This window comes from Cryptomeria japonica, chromosome 3, assembly GCF_030272615.1.
Source record: "Cryptomeria japonica chromosome 3, Sugi_1.0, whole genome shotgun sequence".
Lineage (NCBI taxonomy): Eukaryota > Viridiplantae > Streptophyta > Pinopsida > Cupressales > Cupressaceae > Cryptomeria > Cryptomeria japonica.
The window spans coordinates 598,876,060-598,899,123 of NC_081407.1; the positions used below are offsets into that span (position 1 = coordinate 598,876,060).

The 23,064-nt window shown below is 36.2% G+C and overlaps 1 protein-coding gene across 2 annotated transcripts in view; it reads right to left on the bottom strand.

Annotated features, from left to right (window-relative positions):
* The window catches only part of LOC131035736 (DNA-(apurinic or apyrimidinic site) endonuclease), a 242,315-nt gene that overhangs the window by 5,997 nt on the left and 213,254 nt on the right, over positions 1-23,064 (bottom strand). The window lies entirely within an intron of this gene.

Sequence of the window (23,064 nt, forward strand, 5' to 3'; positions counted from 1 at the left end):
TTCATCTTCTCAATCATTAAGTCGATGCCAATCATATATCTCACCCAAAGAAGACCTATTCATGTTGGTATAACAGATCATGCTCAATATGGGCTCAATGAAACTGAGAAGATACTCAACACAACCCCACAAAATGTCATCTAGGATCATTTTCTTAACCTTTGCTGCCCTTGAACTGATAGATTGCCTCTGTATGGACCAATTTGGATCAATTATCATGTCAAAAAGAACCTCACAAACCTTCATAAGTCTTATCACAATTGTGTTGGAGGCAAAACAAGTCTCAGCAACATTTTTAATAATAATAAAAAAAAGAAGTTAAAATACAATTAACAAGTTTACTAAATTGAAACATATTTATTATTCAACTTACCTTCACCAGTTCCAATTCCAAGAATGTTCTAAATATGCCTTTTGACATATGGTGGCTGGTGACGAACATTTGGATCTCTTGGGCCTCAACATACACCTAATTGATCCAATCAATTTTGGTGCTAATTTTTTGTAGCATTAGGTTGAGGGAGTGGACAACACAAGGTGCCCAAAAACATGTATGAATAACGTTCCTCAACCAATAATCCAACAACTTTAGTTTTTGGCATTGTTTATTATAAGATGCACAACATTTTGAGGGCCCACTTCTTCAATGGATTGACAAAGAATGAACCATCCTTCAATTTTCCTTCACAATCCATTACTCTCAAAAACATTGCCCCTTTAAGGGACACTACAATAACATTGATCAATGGCTGAATTTTTGCATCTTTCCATCCATAAAAAATGGACACCGCTATTTCAATCCGTGAATCCCCTACGGGCTTTAAGGAGTCCTCTACAGTTTCACATCTCTATCCAATAAGATGCTATGCACCTTTTCAAAACCAAGGTCCTTATACCCTTTTGGAGCCTCATTAATTGATTTCACCATTTTTTGCCAATATGGTGAGTGAACATTGAATGTTAGTCCATTCGCATAGACACATCTTGCTATGCCTTGATCAGCAATCTCCCTAGACTGGTTTTGAAATGCTTTTTCTAATGATCCCTTTGATCTCTATGTGTAATCAGAGATTCTTTTTCAGATATGGACAAAAATGGATGGCTCTTTATAGGTTCAAAATAAGAAGGTGGTGGAGGGGGTTTCATGTCTTGAGATCCTTTGTTTAGCAAAGGGTGATTTGATTTACCCTCTAATACTTGGTCTATGTTTTCTTGCTCTTTAATATATGCCGAGACTACTTCATTTGGAAGGCCTTTATCATTTGGGCCTGGTCTACGTAGGCAAAATTTGATGCCTTGTCCAGGGAACCTACACGAATGGCCTTTCACTTGATTGTATGAGCTCGAATATCTAACTTTACAATGACTACATATCCAAACATAATCTCCACCACCTCAAAGCTGTTGTACCATTTCAATATATTTCCAAAGGGGCAAGTTTGGGTCTATTTTGAAGTGGGGTTGGTTCACAGAGATAGAAAGGGTTGCCATCATAATACTTAAGACAAGAAATTCAATAAACAACACATTCAAAACAAGCCAAAAGGAAAAAACTTCAAAACAAACAAGAGTTCATTTGTAAGAAAAATGCAAGGAAAAAAAACAATAACTTAAAAAAACCTACCTCTTTTAAAAAAATCTTCCTCTACGATCTCCTTGACAACAAACCAACACTTGCAAATGCATAAGAATAGCACAACAACCAGCTTGGAGCATTCAACGATCAATCTTCAACTCTATTCATGGAATGGAAAGCGAAAAAATAAGCTCAACAATGGAGGATAATATTTTTGTTTTTCATTCACAATATGAAAAATGAGTTTGATTTTGCCTTTTAGAAGTTTTATATGGCATAAATGGTATAGGCTAATCTCCACACAAAATGGCACTCCAAAAAACCCTCTAGATCTGCAAAACATATTTTTCATCGGATTTTTTATGGTTTAACAGCAATGAGGATGCAGAGCATGAAGATTTAACTCCTGAAAATTTTGCAAAAATTGGTTGTGTTTTGAGATTTTTGGAAACTGTACATTGAGCCGTTTTGTGTGGAGTTTAGCTGCTTCTTCCATAAATTAGGGTGGGGGGGGAGGGGGAATGACCTTTTTGGAATTGAAAATAAATAAAATAATTCAAAAAAAATTCAAACTCGTCAAATTTGGAAAAATGGTGTTTCTAAGGACCAAGTATGTCTCGAGTTTTCTAGGGTCAAACCCACGGGCTAGGGTTGGAACCCTATCCAAACCCACACTAGACCAAACCCGAACCACAAATTGGGTTCAAACTAGTCTGGGACTAGACCTCCTACCCCTACAAACCAGTAACACAGGTCTAAAGCATTGCAAAGGTCCCCTTGAACTTAATGTATTGGGTTTTCAATCTTTTTTGGATTCCTTGCATTGAATCTATGATATTGAGTTCATCAAGAACCCCTGCTCAATCTATACTGATCTGGGTTGGGTTTTGATCTTGGTTTGGATTTGAATTTAGTCTTAACAATGTCCAACCTTAAGCCTGGTCATTCAGCCTAGGTATGTTCAGACATACCTGAGCTTAATGGATAGGCCTAGGGCCACCCAATGAGGACCCGCAAGAATTTCCTTTTAAGATTAAATTAAAAAAACTGAAACAAAACCTAACCCTAAAAATGCATTTTTTGAAGAATTTGGAGCTTGGTTAAAAGTGGTAAAAATATAAAAAATGGCATGTGTTGTGAAGGCCCATGCCCTAGTTTTAAAAAATAAAAAAATAAATGGGCTATGCTAGATGGAAAATTTGTGATTTTTCCTTTTCTAAATAAAACTCAACTAATTGAATTACCTTTATACTTTTGGTTTGTTGAGCCAATCTCAATACAAATTGATGCTACTCTCATATAAACCATTATGATTTATCTTTAAAATTTGGGATTGAACTATTGGCGTTGCATTATCACTTATTAGTTGTGTTCTGAATTCTTTGTTGAATTTTGTACATCTTGTGATAATTATGGTTTTTTAATTTGTGAATCCAAGTGTTAATTGGGGCCAAACACAAAGGAGGGACCCTATTGTGGCCTCCACAATGCAAACCTATGCCTTTAGAGTTGGGGTCCCTTGTATTCAATTTGTGTTTCGCTTTAAATTGTGATCCCCATCTTGTTCAAAGACCTCATGTTCCTTAATTGCTTTTCTTGTGGTCCAATAGTGCTTGTTAGGTCATTGGATAGTAGTTGCATTTGTTCACAGATATGGTGAACTTAGAGGTCTACATGTGCCAACTTGCTTCAACATCATGGGTATAGCGAGGCTGACATGATTTAAGTCCATATACATTTGAGTTAGGTCTTTGTGTTATCCTAGGTAATCAATTGATTGCCACAATGGCGAATTTCTCTCCCTATTCTTGCAAATCTAATGGTTTTACCTTTTAACACCTAGTGTGCTCTATCCATGGTTGATTTACTCTTGGCTTTTATGTTCATCCTTGAAACCTAAGACATGCGAGCATTTCCTTTAAACCATTTGGCAGTTTAAATTAAACCTTGGTTCTTTGTGTTAATCAAAGCATTGACTTAGACAACTAGTCTTGCAACTTAAGCTACCCCACCCCCTTGCAATGTAGCAAACAAGCCTTATCAATCATTTCATTTGTTATTTTCTTTATTGGTCATTGTGTCAGTATGGTCCACATGATAGTGTTTACATGGCTAGTAACCATTCAACTTACCACATATCACAAAGTCTATCATGACATGAGGTGGTTGACTTTCATTGCATAGACCTCTAATTTACTGTCACCTATATATTATTCAACAACCATGTGTAGTTGCCTCTTGTCACCTTGCTTTTCCACTCATGGCATGGGCCTACTGGTGCACATGTCTATCTCTCATCAGCTAGTGGGCAAAGGAGTTCCAACAGCTAATTCAAGCATTAATCATATCGGATTGACCACGAACTTACACTCCATTGATCTCAAAAGGCCTATGCACCCATTGTTTGATTCACCTTCCAAATCTTGCCACCACTCCCCTTTGTACATTGGGTTTTAACTTTTAACTGACATTCTATGTGCAAAGGACTTGATGGGCACACACCCATTAAGGCACATTTTTCACCATTTCAAACTTGCTTTTGCCCATCTTGGCCTACATTATCAAGAGTTCTATATGTTTGGCATGCAGTGGGATGTTGCATAAGGAGTTAGCCATTTTAAGGTGCATGTTTTCTTATCTCAAGAACAGTTTGTCCCATTTCCCCATATGTAGAGATTTATTCATGGGTTCATAGGCTGTCCAAGGCTCTATTAGGTTTTAGAGTACAATAGTATATAGGGATTCAAGGGTAAATCAGCAGTATAATTCTATAGAAATAAATGTATCTTCATATATATGCCTGTCTATATTGTCAAAAACTGTGAGTTTAGGGTAAACATCTGCCTAGCTATGTGTGCTACTATCATCTTCATGAGCAGGGGTTGACCTAGGGTCTACATACCAACGTTTGAGGCTAAATTTGAAACTAATATAGGCAACGATGGGGCTCTTGTAATGAATATGACCACAAAGATAACAATGGAGCTTGAATTGAACAATCATAGGGCTCATGATAATCACGGCCATGAATATAAACCTATGTAGCCCAGGGACGCGTCCCCAGCCTAAAAACCCCCGTCCCAGTCCTGGGGACGTTTCATGGACTTGGGGACGACCAAGGGACATTTCCCCCTCGTCCCCAAATTGCCAATAATTTAGAGGGGACATCTGTATGTCCCAGGGACGACTGAGACGTCCCCAATCCGTCTCGGGGATGGCAAGACGTCCCCCACATCTAAGACTTAAAAATATTTAAAAAATAAAAAGTCATATTTTCAATTTTTATTTTTTTATTTTTCTAATATGGGCCCCTATTAATTCAAATTGTTATTAAAAAAATTAAGAGGCAACATTAATTAAATTTTAAATTTATTAAAATTTAATTCATATCAAACGTTTAAAATTAATTCATATTATAAATAGAAAATATTAAATTGTTAAATTAATTGGTAAACATTTTAAAATTTAAAATTAATAAATAATAAATAATAAATAGGAAATCAAAATAATTAAATATTAATTCATTAGTGCTATTTTAATTTTCATATTGTAATTGACAATGAAACTATAAGGCATCAGTGTAGCCTTTGGGCATTTTGACATTTTGTACGTTATTTTTTTTTATTTTTTTGGTAACCCAGAGGTATCCCCACGTCTCATCCCAGCGACCAACCCCGCCTTACCTTGGACTTATGGGAGCCAAGTTGGGGTCAGAGGAGAGGCGAGACGAGGCGAGACTAGTCCTCTGGAGGCAGATGAGTCCGCCCGCAGTCCCCAGCCGCCAGGATAACTTGGCAGGGAATCGAACCCGAGACCAATGGGGAGCAAACCCACGGCCCAAGCCAATTCACCTACCATGCGGGACTAACATTTTGTACGTTATTACTTTAATATCTATTATGATATGCATATTGACAATGTGAATGAATTGAAATTTTGAATTATGAATGCATAATTGCATATCGAGTATTAACAATGTTGTATGTTCAGAATTTACATTCTAAAATGTTTTCATAGTATCATACACATGCTATATCCATGTTTTCATATGAATATAATGTATATATGCATGCTTTATACATGTTTTCATATGAACATGTTTTCATATGAACATACAAAATTTTCCTATATATTTTATATAGCCATCCCCTTTGCTGTCCCCCGCCGTCCCCAAATTTGGCAAAAAAATTTGCCGTCCTGGAAACGCGTCCCACCATCCCCTATCGTCCCTATCCCGGAATCTTAGGGTAACATAGATATAAACAAATGATCAAGCCTACGTTTGGAGAGCAACATAAGGTCTAGTCTAATCTACTCCAAGGACATGGAAATAAGGTAAATTTGCAAAATATAAGCTTGTCTTGTTATTTGCAGATCCATAATAAGGCTTAAATTGCTTTCTTATACCTGAAATTTAAATTTGTAGTACTGATTGAAAACCCATTTTAAATGATTTCTAATGCTTTGTTTTTATGTGTTTGCAAAGTTTAGTGAAATGGCTATAAGATATTTTGGGGCGTGATGAAGACTTGGATTAAGAGCTTTCTAAAAGAACCAAAGGCAAAGGAGCTTGAAGATGCTTGACCACATCTAGGTACCTAATTGTATGAAGGACCAAAGGCTAATTGAAACTCAGCGAAGATCTACAAGATACAAAAAGGTAAAGAGAACATGCTGCACAAGGAACTAGCTAAACTTAGAAGGCAAGAATATCAGAGAAACCTGAACTGGCTGATATAAAAAGCAGTTTAGACATGGACAAGATCATTGTAATTGCTCAGGGTTCAGAAGAGATCCAATGAATGTTTGAACTCATCTTGCTGGTCAAATAATGACTATAAGAATGTTACTTGTAGCTAATGAAGACCATGGTATTGCCACAAAGCAAATATGTATGAATGAGGATTGACAAGGAGAGCAATTTGTCCTTTATAAATTCAAACAAAATAAAACTTTTATTTTGCAAAATGTTCTCTTATCGAAAAATAATATTTGAATATATCTTATATGGATGGCTTGAAGGGAAGATTTTTTGAATTCCTTGCCAAAAAAACCATTAATATATGTGGAAATGTGACCCTCTGTAGGATTGGAAATCAATACATTTGCATAGTTAATACAATTTAGATTTTTGTTTCTTCTTCTTTCTTTTCTCTAGTTTTTAGTCAATGGATTTGTGGTCATGTACTTTATACATTTAATTCATGAGATTCCAATGAACTCAAAATGTGTTTCATATCACTGGTGTTTTACTGATTGCAACATGCTCTGTGTGGTGAACCTAAACACCTTCATGTAATCCAGAAACAAATACATGTTGTGCACAATTATTGTGAAACTACATCTGCAAAATACACCTAAAATTAGGTGCTTGTCGATCACAACTTGAAGAGCACCCAAATATACTGAGCGGGGGGAGGGGGTGAATCAGTATATTATTTAATTTTCACTTAAAATAAACTGAAACAATGCTACTACTCAAATAACCATACACATTTGCAAGGAACACAAAGAACAAAAATATTTTTTTCGTGGAAACCCAATGACGGAAAAAACCACGGTTGATAAATGTTTAATGGAATTCTTTAACAATAACCCACAGGAAGCACCAACTCCCTAAACTGATTTGTGAGTACCAACCCACAAGAAGCACCTACTTCCCAATCTGAAACAAGGCACCAACATTTGAATAAGAAGCACCAACTTCAAGAGAAACTTTGTTACAAATACTCCTCCAATCTATTGTGATGAATATTACTAGATAATCTTTTTCATAAATCTGTTCATAGACTCTTCATAAATTGTTTGTATTCTGCTCATATACATATAACTGGTCCTTTCACAGTTTCACATAAATTTGTACTTAATCTTCTTATGGCTTGTATTGTCCCCTTCTTAGTGATGATGCATTCAGTGGTCCATTGGCCTATTCCGTAGACCCGTAGGCTATGTGGAAAGGAGAATTAGGGTTTTCATCTTCTATGGAGTTCTGCTAGAGCTTGTTAGCGTTAGTTAGGAGGGAATTCTTCAGTTCTGCTTGTGGTTTCCTTCTAGGTTCTCCATGGACTCCAGTGTGGCATAACATGCAGTTGACTCTTTCGTGAAATGTGATCTTACTATTTTTAGTAAGTTAGGGTTTGGCTGTCGGGATGGTGTAGTCTTACTGAGCTTTCCAAGCTCTTTCTCTGGGTGCGAAGATCATGATTGTCGGAGCAGTATTTAATGACTTACTATTTTTCGTAAGTGGCAGTTTGGGCATTTCTATTTTTTGCAGTCTTCGATATGGTCCCGATCCAACACAATTCAGTGGTCTTCATTGCTCAGCTTCATCCTTGATTTTGTGATAATCAGTATTGGAGTTATATGTTATTTAATTAAATATTATTTCCTTATCCTAAGGTTTCATATTTAATTATTTTATTACTGATTATTGTTATTGGGAATTGTGCATAATATGATTTTTTTCCTAAGTCTGCCTAGGCGAATTATTTTGTGTGAATGAGGGGACTTTATTTTATTTGACAAAGTATACTTTCATGCCAAAAATCATGGTCTTCTAGGGACTTTATTTTGTGTGTTTTCGACTTGGGTATGGCGCCATTCTTGGGTCCACCATGGGGGAAATGAAATGCAAATTTGAGGAAGAATTTGGAGGCATTTGAATTTGAATTTCAGTCTTGGGAACCTATTTATACAAATGCTTGGCCTCTCATTTGATCATCAAAAGAAAATATAATGTTATGTTGTCGGATTGATTCCAGGCTTCTTCGAGGGTGAAAACCTCCTAGACTTTTCATTTGCAGTTTCGAGTGTGAGATATCACTCCTAGCTAAGGCTCTATTGTGTGGATTTCGTGGTGTTCTTGGGGTTTGCATGAGAGGATTTGAGGAAGTTGGGTTGCTGCTGTAATTTTCTGTGTTGCTGATTCCTGTGTGGCTGAAGTGAAGTTTCAATCCTACCTCCCTGCCTGTACGACCTATCATTCTGGGTATTGGCTTGAACAACTTCTATGCTATAGGTGATGTGATTTGTAAGTTTGCAGCCTTTAATTTGGAGTATTTGTTTTTATATTGCAAATCGTACTTTCCAGCTTTGGCGTGGGTTTTTGGGAGTGCATTGGGTTGTGTGTTTGGTATTTTGGGGTGTTTAGGAGCTCTATTTCAGTTTGTTCTTAATTGCTTGGTTCTTAGTGTCAGTTTGAGAATGATTTGGGGTGATCTGAAGGAGATTTAAGTGAGATATGAGCATTTTATTGTGATTCAGTGATGCTGGTTATGCATTTCCAGCCTGCTGTTATTTGTATCAGACTTTAGGAAGTTGGTGTTGAGCTGGTTTGGTGATACTATATTCTGTGATTCAACATTCTCTTCTATTCTATCATTCCTATATTTTGTAAGGTTGAATAGTAGTCCTATCAACCAATTTCTGAATTCTAAGCATTCCCGCTGAACAAGTGGAAGAGGCAGGCTTGCCGCCTATTTTTTGGTATTTGTAACTTAGTCCTCCCACTGAATAAGTGGTCGAGTGATAGCTTTATGTAATGTCCTCCCGCTGAAATATGGTAGAGTGATTGAATTCTAGTTTCTTGTTGTTTCCCTTGGCTGGTTTACCGCCATGAAGTTTAGTTTCTTTCCTGCTGGATAAGCAGAAGGGGCTGGCTTGTCGCCCGTGCATTGTAATTTTCAGTTATTGGCATCTAACGATCCTTGGAACACCGTATGCTCTCACCCTCCCAGATTGGACTCTCAGTGAACAAAAGGTGGAAGGGTTCCCTTAAATTAGTTTGGATTATTTCTCTAACCTTAACGGGTTATGGTGTTTGTCTTGTAATTCTTATTGCCAAAAAACAAAAACAAAAAATTAAGGGAATATTACATGGCTCTCTTTATACTTTCAGTATTATCCACCTCTCATTTCCAAGTGTATACAAATATTATTTTGACAGCATATATGTATACATATATACTCCCAGGATCTCCCTTCCTTTTATTTATAGTTTCTGCATCATATTCCACAAGTGTTCTTTTGTCTGGAATTATTTTTCAAAATTCTTTCATTTTGCACACAAGTCTTCTAAATATTATAATCCACCTGAATTTATTAACACACTTGCACACCTTTTTTTTGCTTTCATCGACACCATATATATTTCTACGTAGCCATTCAAAGAGGTTACAACTCTTTGAAAAAGAACCAAAGTCGTGATCATTTCCCTTTAGTAAACCAATTTGTAACTATCAGTTATGTTTTGATTAATATAATTTATTGATTATATTATGTTTGTATATGTATACTCCCGGTTCCACCGATCATAATCTATTAAAAAAACATTGTTTATTTGGTAAAGCTTATTTGAACTTTTCTTTGACAACCTTTGTTGTGTTTTATTTGATCACGACCCTCTGTCTTGAAATGATATAGCAATCGGATCATTATAGATCACGATTTATTTGTTGACTGCATCCTTAATGATGTAGTCAAACATACTTCTTTGCCATGTCAGCGTTCCATTTTGATGAGTCAATTGTGTAAGACATATGCACACCGTTTTCATTATGTTGATTATTATCGGGTTTTTGAACATCGCCAACACTATGAGTTTGATACAGTGATTTATATATATCATTCTTTATGAATTGCTCTGTTCTTTAAATATCACTCCAATTTGGCAAATGATTAGAGATATTTGTGCTGATCATCTATCATCTTTTAGACAACTTACCAAAACTCCTATGCTGAGATTTGCCATACTGTTCTCACAATGAATCAAGGTATTTCGTTGTATTATGAGCTAGGCATTTCCATTTCTGGTGAATATTGTCGAATCTGATGTAACAGTCAATCATTGTTAAACACATTACTGTCGCACTGTATCTGCTTTCAGATATATATTAGATCTGTATATGTATATATAATCATGAGTTGTATATCTGTGTGTGTGCACACAAATTGTATATAATTTATAATTATATATCTGAATCTATTTCTAATTTAAACCGCAAAATTTATATATTTATTTACTTATTTTTTTGTAGCATTTCGTAATAAAAAATGGAATAATGTCTTGGTATCATAGGCATTAGTTTGATATTGTTCCTTATTTCATCATCCCTTACTATTATGTTCTATTCTGGGACTGAAATCACTGTGTATGTCATTGTCAAACTTTTCTTCTTCAATCTGTATGTTTGCCACAAATCCATCAAGGTATACTAAGCATAGAACCTTCTTTGACATCAGTGACAATTTTCCATCATTCTCCCCCTTTGTCATTGATGGCAACCTCTTAATGAAAATGAGCAATGCTCCCCTGTCTCTTCTGCTGTTAGTAATCTGCTCCTCCTGAATGAATGCTTCATAGGAAGCATTTAATGAAAACATGAGAGTGATATTACTCCCAACTTCTCCCTTAGGTACTCAAAAGTCTCTTTTGGAAGAGGCTTTGTAAAAATAGCTGGTCTCTGCTCCTTGGTTGGGACATAATCCAACCTTACTTGCTGCTCAAGAACCTGTTCCCTTAGAAAATGAAATTTGATTGGTATGTGCTTTGTCCAGGAATGCATAGCTGGGTTCTTGGATATGTTAATGGCACTTGTATTGTCACAATATATGGAGATAGGATGATCAAACTTAACCTCAATATCCTATAAGGTTTGTTTCATCCAAAGCACTTGGGTACAACATGCTGCTGCTACAATATACTCCTCCTCTACAGTGGATAGAGAAACTGAAGCTTGTTTCTTGCTGAGCCAAGACACAATATTGTTGCCAAGGTAGAAAGCCCCTCCACTGGTGCTTTTTCTATCATCAATATTGCCTGCCCAATCTGCTTTTGTGTATGCTTTGAGAGTGAAATCATCACCCTTTGGAGACCACAATCCAAAATCCATAGTACCTTTTAAGTACTTGAAGATTCTTTTCACTGCTTGCACATGTGTTTCCTTTGGTGCTGCTTGATACCGTGCAACTACACCAACAACCTGCATAATATCAAGCCTTGTAGCTATTACATATAGAAGGCTACCTATCATGGATCTATATTGGGTTTGATATGCATCAGAAGATTCATCTTCTCTACTAAGCTTGCAACCTGTGACCATGGGGGTACTCATAGGGTGGCAGTCTTCCATTATGAATTTCTTCAACATTTCCTTAATATATTTTGTTTGTGAAAGAAATATTCCTTCACTTGACTGTGCAATCTGCAACCCTAAAAAGAAAGAAAGCTCTCCAAGCATAGACATTTCGAATTCTTTTTGCATGTTAGAGGCAAAATCTTCACACATCTTATCTTTGCTACCACCAAAAATAATATCATCTACATAAACAACTACTATCAACAAATCATTACCTTCATTCTTGAAGTACAAGTTACTGTCTACTACTCCTCTTTTGAATCCTTGCTCTTGAAGGTACTTGTCTAATCTAGAGTACCATGCTCTAGAGGCTTGCTTAAGGTCATAGAGAGCCTTTTTCAATCTGCACACATGGTCCTTTTGATCTAATAGAATGAACCCTTGAAGTTGTTCAATATATACTTCTTCTAAATCTCCATTTAGAAAAGCTGATTTGACATCCATTTGGTAGACTTTAAACCCTTTGTGACTTGCAAGAGCTAAAAACATTCCAATGGCTTCTAATCTTGCAACTGGAGCAAATGTTTTTTCAAAATTGATTCCTTCCACTTGTGCATAGCCTTTGCACACAAGCCTTGCTTTGTTCCTAGTAATTTCACCATCTTCATTCATCTTATTTCTGAAAACCCACTTGGTTCCAATAACATTATTGTCTTTGGGTCTTGGAACAAGTTCCCATGTTTTGTTCTTTTCAATTTCATCCAACTCAATCATAGCTTTTATCCAACATTTGTCTTCACATGCTTCATTAAAGTCCTTTGGTTCTACCTTAGAGATAAGGCAAAAATGAGCAAGCTCTGTAGTATTGGCAAGTCTCCAATTACCAAGTCTTCTGGATGATTTCTTTGAACAAACTTTGATAGAGTTTTTTATGATGCCTTTGATGGTGTCTTGGAAGGTGTTATAGATGGAGTTTTATTTTGTGCTTGCTCCTCATTTTCAGTTTCCTCCTTTGACTCTTCTTCCTCAATTTGTTCCTTAGATTGATCTTCTACAATCTTCTCAAATGGTTTCCCTTCATCAACGTTTACATTGGCACTTTCAACTAATTTGTGAAGCCTTTTATTGTAACATTTATATGCCTTGTTTTTTGTGGAATATCCAAGAAAGATTCCCTCATTTGATCTAGCATCAAATTTGCCCAAATCCTCTTCATCCCTTCTAAGGTAACATGTGCTACCAAAAATTCTGAAATATTCAACAGTGACAGCCCTTCGTTTCCATAATTTATAAGGTGTTTTGTCATTGTTCACCCTAATTTGAGCCCTGTTCAAGATGTAAACAGTTGTGTGAACAGCTTCCTTCCAAAAAGTGTCAGCTATCTTGGATTCATTTAACATGGCTCTTGCCATTTCTTGGAAAGTCTTGTTTTTTCTTTCCACAACTCCATTTTGTTGTGGAGTTCTTGCTGCTGAAAATTGTCTTCTTATACCATGTTTTATACAAAAATCTTCAAACTCATTGGAGGTGAATTCTCCTTCTCGATCTGATCTAAGGCATTTTATTTTTGCATCCATCTCATTTTCAACTAGTTCTTTGAAGGCTTTAAATTTTTCAAGAGCCTCTGATTTTTCTTTTAGGAAGGCAACCCAAGTCATCCTGGAATAGTAATCTATTAGCAGTATAAAATATCTTTCTCCATGCAAGCTTTTTGTTCTGGTTGGTCCACATAAATCTGTATGTATGAGTTCTAAAGGTTTTGATGATGAGTATTCTTTAGATTTGAAACTTGCTCAGGTTTGTTTCCCAAGTTGGCATTGTTTACAAATAATGTTTGATGGCTTTGTAATTCTTGGCATATCTCTCACTGCCTCCTTACTGATTTTCACAAGATTGTCAAAGTTAAGATGCCCTAGTCTTTTGTGCCACAACCAACTCTCATTTTCTTGTACCAAATTACAAGTTTCATTGCCTATTTCATTTAGAATATATAAATTATTTGCTGTCCTATATGCATTTGCAATTAATTTTCCATCCTTTTTAATTTCACATCCATTAGGCAAAAATGTTACACTATGCCCTTGAGTAGGGCTACCAAGAATGTTACACTATGCCCTTGAGTAGGGCTAGGTCAATATATTGACCAGCTTATTCTTTTAATTCTAGAATAATCAGATCTGTTGCTTTGTTCTGGATTCCGTTGTGTAAGCTTTTGTTTGCATCAACCTTTTGGATCATACTCAATGATCCATAATCAGGATGAGAGAGCTGAGAGCTATAGGATGAAAATAGAATAAGCTGGTCAATATATTGACCTGGCCCTACTCCTCTTGGTTTGCCTAATGTGGGACTAAAAGACTATAGCTCTTAGCTCTCTCATCCTAATGAAGGATCATTGAGTATGATCTGAAACATTGATGCAAACAATAGCTTACACAATGGAATCCAAAAACAAATCAACAATCATAATGGACTGTGGAAATCTAATCTCTTATAATTAGATCTACTAAACCAATGAATTTTAACGTACTTTTTTATTTTATTCTTTGATCTGCAAACAATCTAAAATTATTCGAAAATTCCTGCACATCTAAACTTGACCTCTGTGTGAAGCAACCTGTAAAAAACCAGAATATTGTCGCCTTCCAATTCATGGGGTTCCAATAAAAGTTTCGTTCTCAAGATAGAAATACTAAAACGAAATTCTCCACAAGGGTTTCTGGAAATTGTGCAATGACAGAATGATATGATTTTTCACCAATATTTTCTTTTTGTGCTTTTTATCAAGCAACCTTAATTAAAAATTATTTTTTTATTTTTTTCGAAATATTCAACTCTCTTCTTTGATTATTAATTACCTTTTAGGTAATTAACATTTATTTTATTTGAATATTCAATATTTTCACTTTGTGTTTTTTATTTGTCTTTTTGCCCAAGGTAGTAATAATTATAAATCATCCCTTTGTTAATGTTATAAATTAGGCACTTTTGAGCACTTACAAATTACTATTATTTTATTCTCCTACATTACCTCCCTTTAGCCTACAAGGAATACAAATAGGTTATGGATCCTATCGACTTAACTCAATTCAAAAAGGGGAAATTATAGTCTACCATTCCTGAGATGGGATATTCAAAATTTTATGCACCCTCCTGTAATGTCCCCTTTCTAGGCAACAAGAGATGAGCAGGGGTTGACCTATCATTCAAGTTCCCGTAGGTCAACGGTATGGTTAGGGGACTCATTCTAAGGGTCATGGAGCTTTGCAGGGGCTTTGTAAGCTGTTTTGGACCTTCAGATGGCAGTTCTTACTTTTTAGGGAGGTCTCCTATTTTTTAGGGAGAACTGGCAGTTGACAGGGTGACCACCCAAGGGACCAGGGGACAGAGCAAGATCCTTTTGAATAGTTATAGGTGTTTGGAGAGAGGTTCCTATTTTTCAAGGTGAGTCTCTACATTTTAAGAGAAACTGTCAGTTGGCCTGCAAGACTCAGGCAACATCAATGATCACAGTGCTTCAATCGGAATTCAGTTTTGAGTCCAGATTTGGATTTTATGAATAATTCAAGAAATATTTTGATATTTCCTAAGTTGGCTGGAATAAATAAATAATAATAATGTTACTTTATATTATTATAATAAAGTAACAAGTTGGGGCCCCTTGTGCCATGATGTCAAGGACACACGAGTTAAGTTGTTTTTTAAAAACGACTTAAATTTATTAATAAGGGAGTGAGCCTAAGGGGGTTGAGGGAGACGTAAGGAAAAGAAAAATTTTAATAAAAAAAATGGAAGGCAGCCCTAAAAAGGAATTAGAGTTTGAGGCCAATAAAGCAATAGGTTGGAGGCCATTTTGGGCATCTTGGAATCATTTTTACAATTAGTTTTTGGAGATTGAGCTTTGCAACTGAATTCAGCAGCATTACAACTTTGAGGAATGAAAACTTCTCAGAGGCAAGTGAGTTTGGACGCAACCGCAACTCACATAACTGAATAATTTTGGCATCAAAATCAGACTTGTAGCAACATTTCTGTGATAACCCCTAAGGTATCACCTAATGTAAAATTATTTAAATAATGAATATACATGGATTAATTAAATATGGTTATAAATGATTAAAATGATAATATAAGTAATATATTAAAAATAAAGGAAATATATTTAATATATAATAAAGAAAAGTGTCATTTAATATTTAATACATTTCAAATATATATATATATATATTAAAGAAAAGTGTGATTTATTATTTAATATATTTAAAATATATATATATAATAAAGAAAAGTGCTTATTTAGTATTTAATATACTTTTAAAAAAAGCAAATGACAAGGTAATACGTATGTATGTTAAACATACCATAAGTAATTAATGGCGAGGCCCCCCGATTACCTCCGCACAAAGAGGTGCGACGGTGGGCTGCGATTACCACTGCACCTCTTCATGCGGAAGGGGACCCGTGGAGGGGTACAACCCTTCACGGGGTATAAGGAGGCAGCCCCGCACGCAGTTTGAAGGGGGAGAATAGTGGAAGATAGACTAGCGGAGGCAACCACAGTGGGAAACATCTGCTGCGAACAAAACAGGTAAGGGTAAAGTAATTTATGTAATGCTTATTTATGAAGGAATGCAATTAATTAATATGTTAATGCTCATCTACTATATATATTAAGGAATATAGGTTATTAATAAGTTAATGCTTATTTACTGCAGATAGTAATGAATACAAATAATTAATATCCTAATTTATACATTAATGAATGAATATGTTAATACAAATATGATGAATGAAATTAATGAATATTGAATAAATATGTTAATGAATGTAATTACTGCATACTTAATATATATATGTTAGCAAATAAATATTAATGCATAGTTAAGAATATATGTTAATAAATGAATTTGAATATATGATAATGGATGTTTCCTGAATATACGTATGAAATACATGTTAAGTTAGGAACATGTAAATATCGATTATGAAATGGAAAATAGTACTAAATTGTAAAATATAATATAAATGTGATTACATGATGGAGGCTATAGGAAGGAAACTCCCTTAGCCTAATGGAGGGATTATGATAATCCCTGGTAGGCAGTATATATATACTGATGATCTATATGCATATATGAATGGTTTGGTTGACAATGATTCATCCAAGAAGAGACGGATCTGGCCGGTCCCCTCTAATGGACTTGGATGATGAGATGCATCATCCAAGGCAAGGAATTGACATATGGTCTTCCTTGGATGGCTTGGGTGTAAGAAATTACACTTGACAGGAATCGAATTAACCTTCGATTTCCTGGATGGATTGGGTGTAAGTAGTTACATCCAAGACAGGAATCAAAGTAATATTTGATTTCCTGGATGGCTTGAGTCTAAGAAATTACATCCAAGACAGGAATCGAATTCATCTTCGATTTCCTGGATGGCTTGGAACCAAGATGGGTTCCAAGAAGGCGAGCTTCACAGCCGCCTAAGGACATATCTCCGTATGGCATTCGTATCCTTTTTATTAGATAAGAATTGTGATTAGTGTTAATTAAGTATTTTAAAGTTAAATTACAAGTAGATTAGTTATGTATATATATTTGTTGTATTCTAACAATCTATTTTGCAGGAAAGTGATCTCTAACTAGTAGGGACGTTACATTATCAGATTGGTGACAATGAATTGATCAGGGACTAGAGGCCATTTAAGGCTGCCATATTCATTTCCAGCTCCCACATGGTTTCCTAGGGCAGGTTGTACACCTTGGAGGCACCTAGGGTGTCAAAATAAAAAATCACCATCATTTACAGTTTGGAATTGGTTGGAAATTCAGTTAGCAATAGCAATCAGCAAATAAATCATTTCTTCAAACTTAAAACAGCATAGGTGGATGATATGAACAAATTAGTGAGGAAATTTGACTAAATTCAGTGATCTTGCCTGGGAACCTGAAGAAATCAGCAACAAATTTGTCTAGTCTTGCAATAATTGTTTTTAATAATTATAGTTGATGCAAATAAACCTCATTGGAGGTATTGTCACCATCAGGGTACTCCTATATTGCCAGTTTCACCAATTCGATCAATAAAAAGCACATTTTCAGGCTAGCATGGGGACTCCTGGTATGCTATTCACTATCCTGGTTGCAATAAATTATTCGAATTGGTATTAGTGTTTGTTGTTATGAAGATCAGGATTCTGAAATAATTTATCAGTCTATTATTTCAATATATTTTGCATTCAAAATCATTTGTTCATTGACAAAGAAGCAAGCAAAAAACCCCTAAATACCTTCTGAGAATCAAACTCATCAAAAATTGTCAAAACACTCGTAAAATCCTTCAATCAGCAAGTTGGTAAATTCAGAAAAATCAAAGCAGCATGGGTTAGGCATCTTTCAGTAGTATCAGAGTTGGTGATCTTACCAGCCTGTTGGGGAAGATTCTTTTTGGTTGCAAAATCACTTTGGGTTTCAATCACAAATATGTCTTGGTAGCTACCTAAATTTATCGCCAAGGACAAGGAACAAGTTCTTGAAGAAAAGCTCTACAATGTAGAAAGGAAACTTGCATCTTTGTCTCAATCAAAGTATGGATTACTTTGCAGTTCGAAAGCAATAGAGAATTGCTTATCCACGATAGAACAACTAGTTTCTAAGGGAAAACAAGTGACCATGATTCTTGTTGTGATTCCTTTGGTTAAGCCAGTGTTGTTGAGACATTCTGATAGAGAGATAAGACTTGCAGTTACTTTGTGTATTGTTAATGTTATGAGGATAACAGCTCCACATGATCCTTATAGCAAGGAAGTTATGAAGGAGGTATTCCAATTAATCGTAGAAAGTTTTCAAGGATTGGGTGATATCCATAATCCATCCTTTGGTTAGAAAGTCAAAATTTTAGAATCAGTTGCAAAAATCAGAGCTTCTGTGATTATGTTGGATCTTGGTTGTGAAGACTTAATTCTTGATATGTTCCATCAGTTTTTGATTGCTATTAAAAAAAATCTAATGCGAAATGTTTTATCTTCTATGCAGTCCATTATGTCTTTGATTATTGAGGAGAGTGATGATAATTCTCAACTCTTCTTATCTTCCCTATTGGCTGTTTTGAAACAAGCACATGTTACTTCTTCTAATGCTCGTGATTTGGTTAACAATGTTGTCAAACAATATGAGCAAAAATTGAAGCCATTCTTAACAGTGGACAAGATAGAGAAAGGTGGAGCACTTGAAGTAACTATTAGTGAACATAAGGATGGTATGGACGAAGGAGAATCATTTCATGCATCCATGGGTGTGAATTGCATGAGTCTTCATGATAACAACAAGGTTGATGAGTATGCTGTCATGGAATCTTCAAAAACAAAAGTGATTGATCAGCCACATGAAGATATGAGTTCCTTTGATGATTTTCTATTTGAGCAAAATAATATGGTGGATGCATCTAGGGTTGAGGATTATGTGGGAGAAAGGAAAGAAGATTTGTTTCAGCCTATAAATGATCCTGAAAAGGAAAACAAAATTCAGTCATACGGGAAGCCTATGAGGGATGAAGCCATTGGTATTCATCAGGACCACAAAGTTGAAGAAGGCACAATCATGGGTCAGCTATTTGGGGATTCGAAGGAGTCTCCACTGTGGTATCATATCCATTGGTTGACGACTATAGGGTTGATAAAGCATCTGTTGGATCAGCTATCTTTGAAGCACATAAAGGGGGGATCCTAATTCCCAGCTACATGCAAGGTATGACTGCTCTTGGTTTTGTGCTCATGATTGCATTGGAAGAACGCTCAATGATATTATATGTAGCATATTGCATTGAAGAGCTGATTACAAAGACTAAAAGATTGTCAAATGAGAAGATTCTACAATTTGACAATGTATGGTTTGTCATGAGCCCTACACCATGGAGCTTGTTAGAGGCAAAAAAACACAACAGCTATGGAGATAGAGGCAAGGATCAGAGTATGGACAGCTAAGGCAGCTAACGAGACATGTGATATTCAGTGGGACACATCTCATAGACCAGCACCTTTAGAGGAGTCACCTACCTTGGAAGGAGAGGCTAGAAAGGACCACAAAGACAATGTGGAAAGGTATGATTATACTTCTGATTTTCTGAGTATGAACAGCAATCTGTTGTCATCATATGAGCATAAATCCATAAGGCTCATAGTGACAAAGAACCCAACCTTGTGAACACTCAAAAGGCTCTTCAAGAATTGGATGATCATATGGATAAGCTTTGTGGGGAGTTGAGCATCGCACACTCTTCATCGTACACAGCAGGATTTCAGATTTCTATAATAGCCAAGAGGATCAGCCTTGAGGTGTGTAATTTTCATTGGGAGACTCATGTTGGATCGGCACTACAGGGAGAGCATGCAACAATGAAAGAGCAAAAGTTTAAGGCAGTTGAAGACACTATGAAAAGGTATGACAGTGATCCTAATTTTCTGATCTGGAACAACAATCGTTTACTTTGGCATAATCATGAGATAACAACTCCCACTCATGGGTATGATAGTAAGAAGTCTTCTTCTATTGTTCGCACTCATTTGAGAGTCAAACATGAGGTTTTTATTGTGTGTCCAAGACACAAGAGGACTGAGTTAGTACACCACCGCATGGGAGAGGCAAAGGAGAGCCAAAGCATGTGTCATATGAAGGATGAGCATTGTATGGTGGCCAAGCAAGTGAAGCAACCAGATTTTGTACAGTGAGAGGTATGATTCGGAATTCTTTGTTTCTTTACATAGTTTGCTTCAAGAGGACATGGTATCACCTCTTCCAGAGAACCATTTGAAATGGTATCACCTCTTCCAGAGAACCATTTGAAGGCTCACATCACACAGTTGGCTGGCATTATGGAGCATACACTTGATGGATCAGCCACAAGTACTATGACTACTTATGTAGATGAAGATATGGGTGATGTGGATTTGATTGGCTCTTTGATCATTCATGGGGTATTTGAGGAGTCTGCCGATAATGAGATACAATCCTTTAATATTGATGACCCTTGGGTAGAGTATCTAGCTACCCCACTTCAACAATTTTTTATAGAGATTTTTGCCTTGGTGTGGCTTACACGTGAAGGAATGGAGTTTCAGCTGGAGTATGATCCTAGTGTAGGATATGGAGGTAAGCACGATGACATTGGTGTTCCAGCCCTAGTTTATAGAGCTCTACTCCAACCTTTGATGGGAGATGGCTGTTCTACTTCATGTTATAGGGATTTCTTACAGAACTCTGGGAGGACAGTGGTTGTTCGTGAGTTTGGGGGAGAATTCCGTCCTCTCATCATCATTGGTGGGTGGATTGGTGCTCTATCATCCAATGTCATTGGAAACACTATTTGCATCCACACAAGTTTTGATTTGCAGTTGTGTGGTTGCTGTTTTGTTCTATATCACTAACCTAGGAAGGGCTGCTATACGTTTCCTTGCACCTATAATGGATGTTTTACACATCCATGGGCGATCAGTTGGAGTTGGAGAATTGTTTGGTGTTGAAGGCACTTGGAGATACCTTCATTTCCTCATATCTATGGGATATGGTAGCATGATGATTTGGGACCCGGGTGTTGAATTGTTTGACCCATTGTTTCGCATGGTTTCCAGTATGTTGCTTCAAGGTTTGCGGTATGTGGGTATTGTAATTAGAGTGGACCAACAGAAGCAATCTCTGGGAAGGGAAGATAGTAATGTCCCCTTTCTAGGCGACAAGGGATGAGCAAGGGTTGACCTATCATTCGAGTTCCCATAGGTCAATGGTATGGTTAGGGGACTCGTTTTGAAGGTCACGGAGCTTTGCAAGGGTTTTGTGAGCCGTTTTGGACATTCAGACAGCAATTCCTACTTTTTAGGGAGGTCTCCTATTTTTAGGGAGAACTGGCAATTGACTGGATGACCACCCAAGGGACCAGGGAGCAGAGAAAGATCCTTTTGAGCAGTTAAAGGTGTTTGGAGAAAGAGGTTCCTATTTTTTAGGGCGAGTCCCTAATTTTTAGGAGGAACTGTTAGTTGGCCTGCAAGACTCAAGTAGCATCAATGATCATAGCGCTTCAGTCAGAATTCAATTCTAAGTCCAGATTTGGATTTTATGAATAATTCAAGAAATATTTTGATATTTCCTAAGTTGGTTGGAATAATAAATAATAATAATGTTACTTTATATTATTATAATAAAGTAACAAGTTGGGGCCCCTTGTGCCATAATGCCTAGGAGACATGCGTTAAGTTGTCTTTTAAAAACAGCTTAATTTTATTAATAAGGGAGCCTAAGGAGGTTGAGGGAGACATAAGGAAAAGAAAAAATTTAATTAAAAAAAAATGCAAGGCAACCCTAAAAAGGAATTAGGGTTTGAGGCCAATAAAGCACCATGTTGGAGGCCATTTTGGGCATCTTGGAATCATTTTTACAATTAGCTTTTGAAGATTGAGCTCTACAACTCAATTCAGCAGCTTTGCAACTTTGAGGAATGAAAAACTTCTCAGAGGCAGGTGAGTTTGGATGCAACACCAACTCACATAACTAAAGAATTATGGATGTGCATCAAAATCAAACCTATAGCAGCATTATCAGATTGGTGACAGTGAATTGATCAAGGACTAGAGGCCATTGAAAGCTGCCATATTCATTTCCAGCTCCCACGTGACTTCCTACGGCAAGCCATACACCTCGGGTGTCAAAATTAATAAATCAGCATCATTTAGGGTTTGGAATTGGTTGGAAATTCATTGTTAGCAGTAGCAATCAACAAATAAATCATTTCTTCAGGCTTAAAACAGTATAGGTGGATGATATGAGAAAATTAGTGAGGAAACTTGGCTAAATTCAGTGATCTTGCATGGGAGTGTAATGTCCCCGATTTTAGCCTTTTGGCTAAAAGGAGATATAAGGAGAAATTAATTAAATTAATTTCTTATAAAGTCATTAAATAAATTAAAAATTAAAAAGTGACTTTATATTTAATTAATTTAATTAAAAAGCGACTTAAAGTAAAATGTTAAATTATAAAGTCACTTAAATAATAAAATAAATAAAGTGTACCTACCCTCTTCTCGAAGGTGTCTCATGACGGGTTATGAAAAAAGATAAATAGAAGAGGGTGATTGAAGAGAAGGCAAACTAAGATTACTGATTGGTTTGGATATGATGAAATGACTGATGTGTGTCATTGGTGGAATCTCCGAGGATGCAAACCTTCAGCAGACTGGATAGAAGGGTTGGACGAAACCCTAGTTCTTTTTGGAGTAGGTTCGTGACAGGATCTACATCGGTTCTTAAATTTGTGAAGTCTTCTCTTGAAGACAAAGGTACAGCTGAGAGAGAGAGACATTTCAGTCTTTCTTATTTGTGCTTCAGACTTCAGAATTCTCAGACTTGACGAAGGTTGGAATTG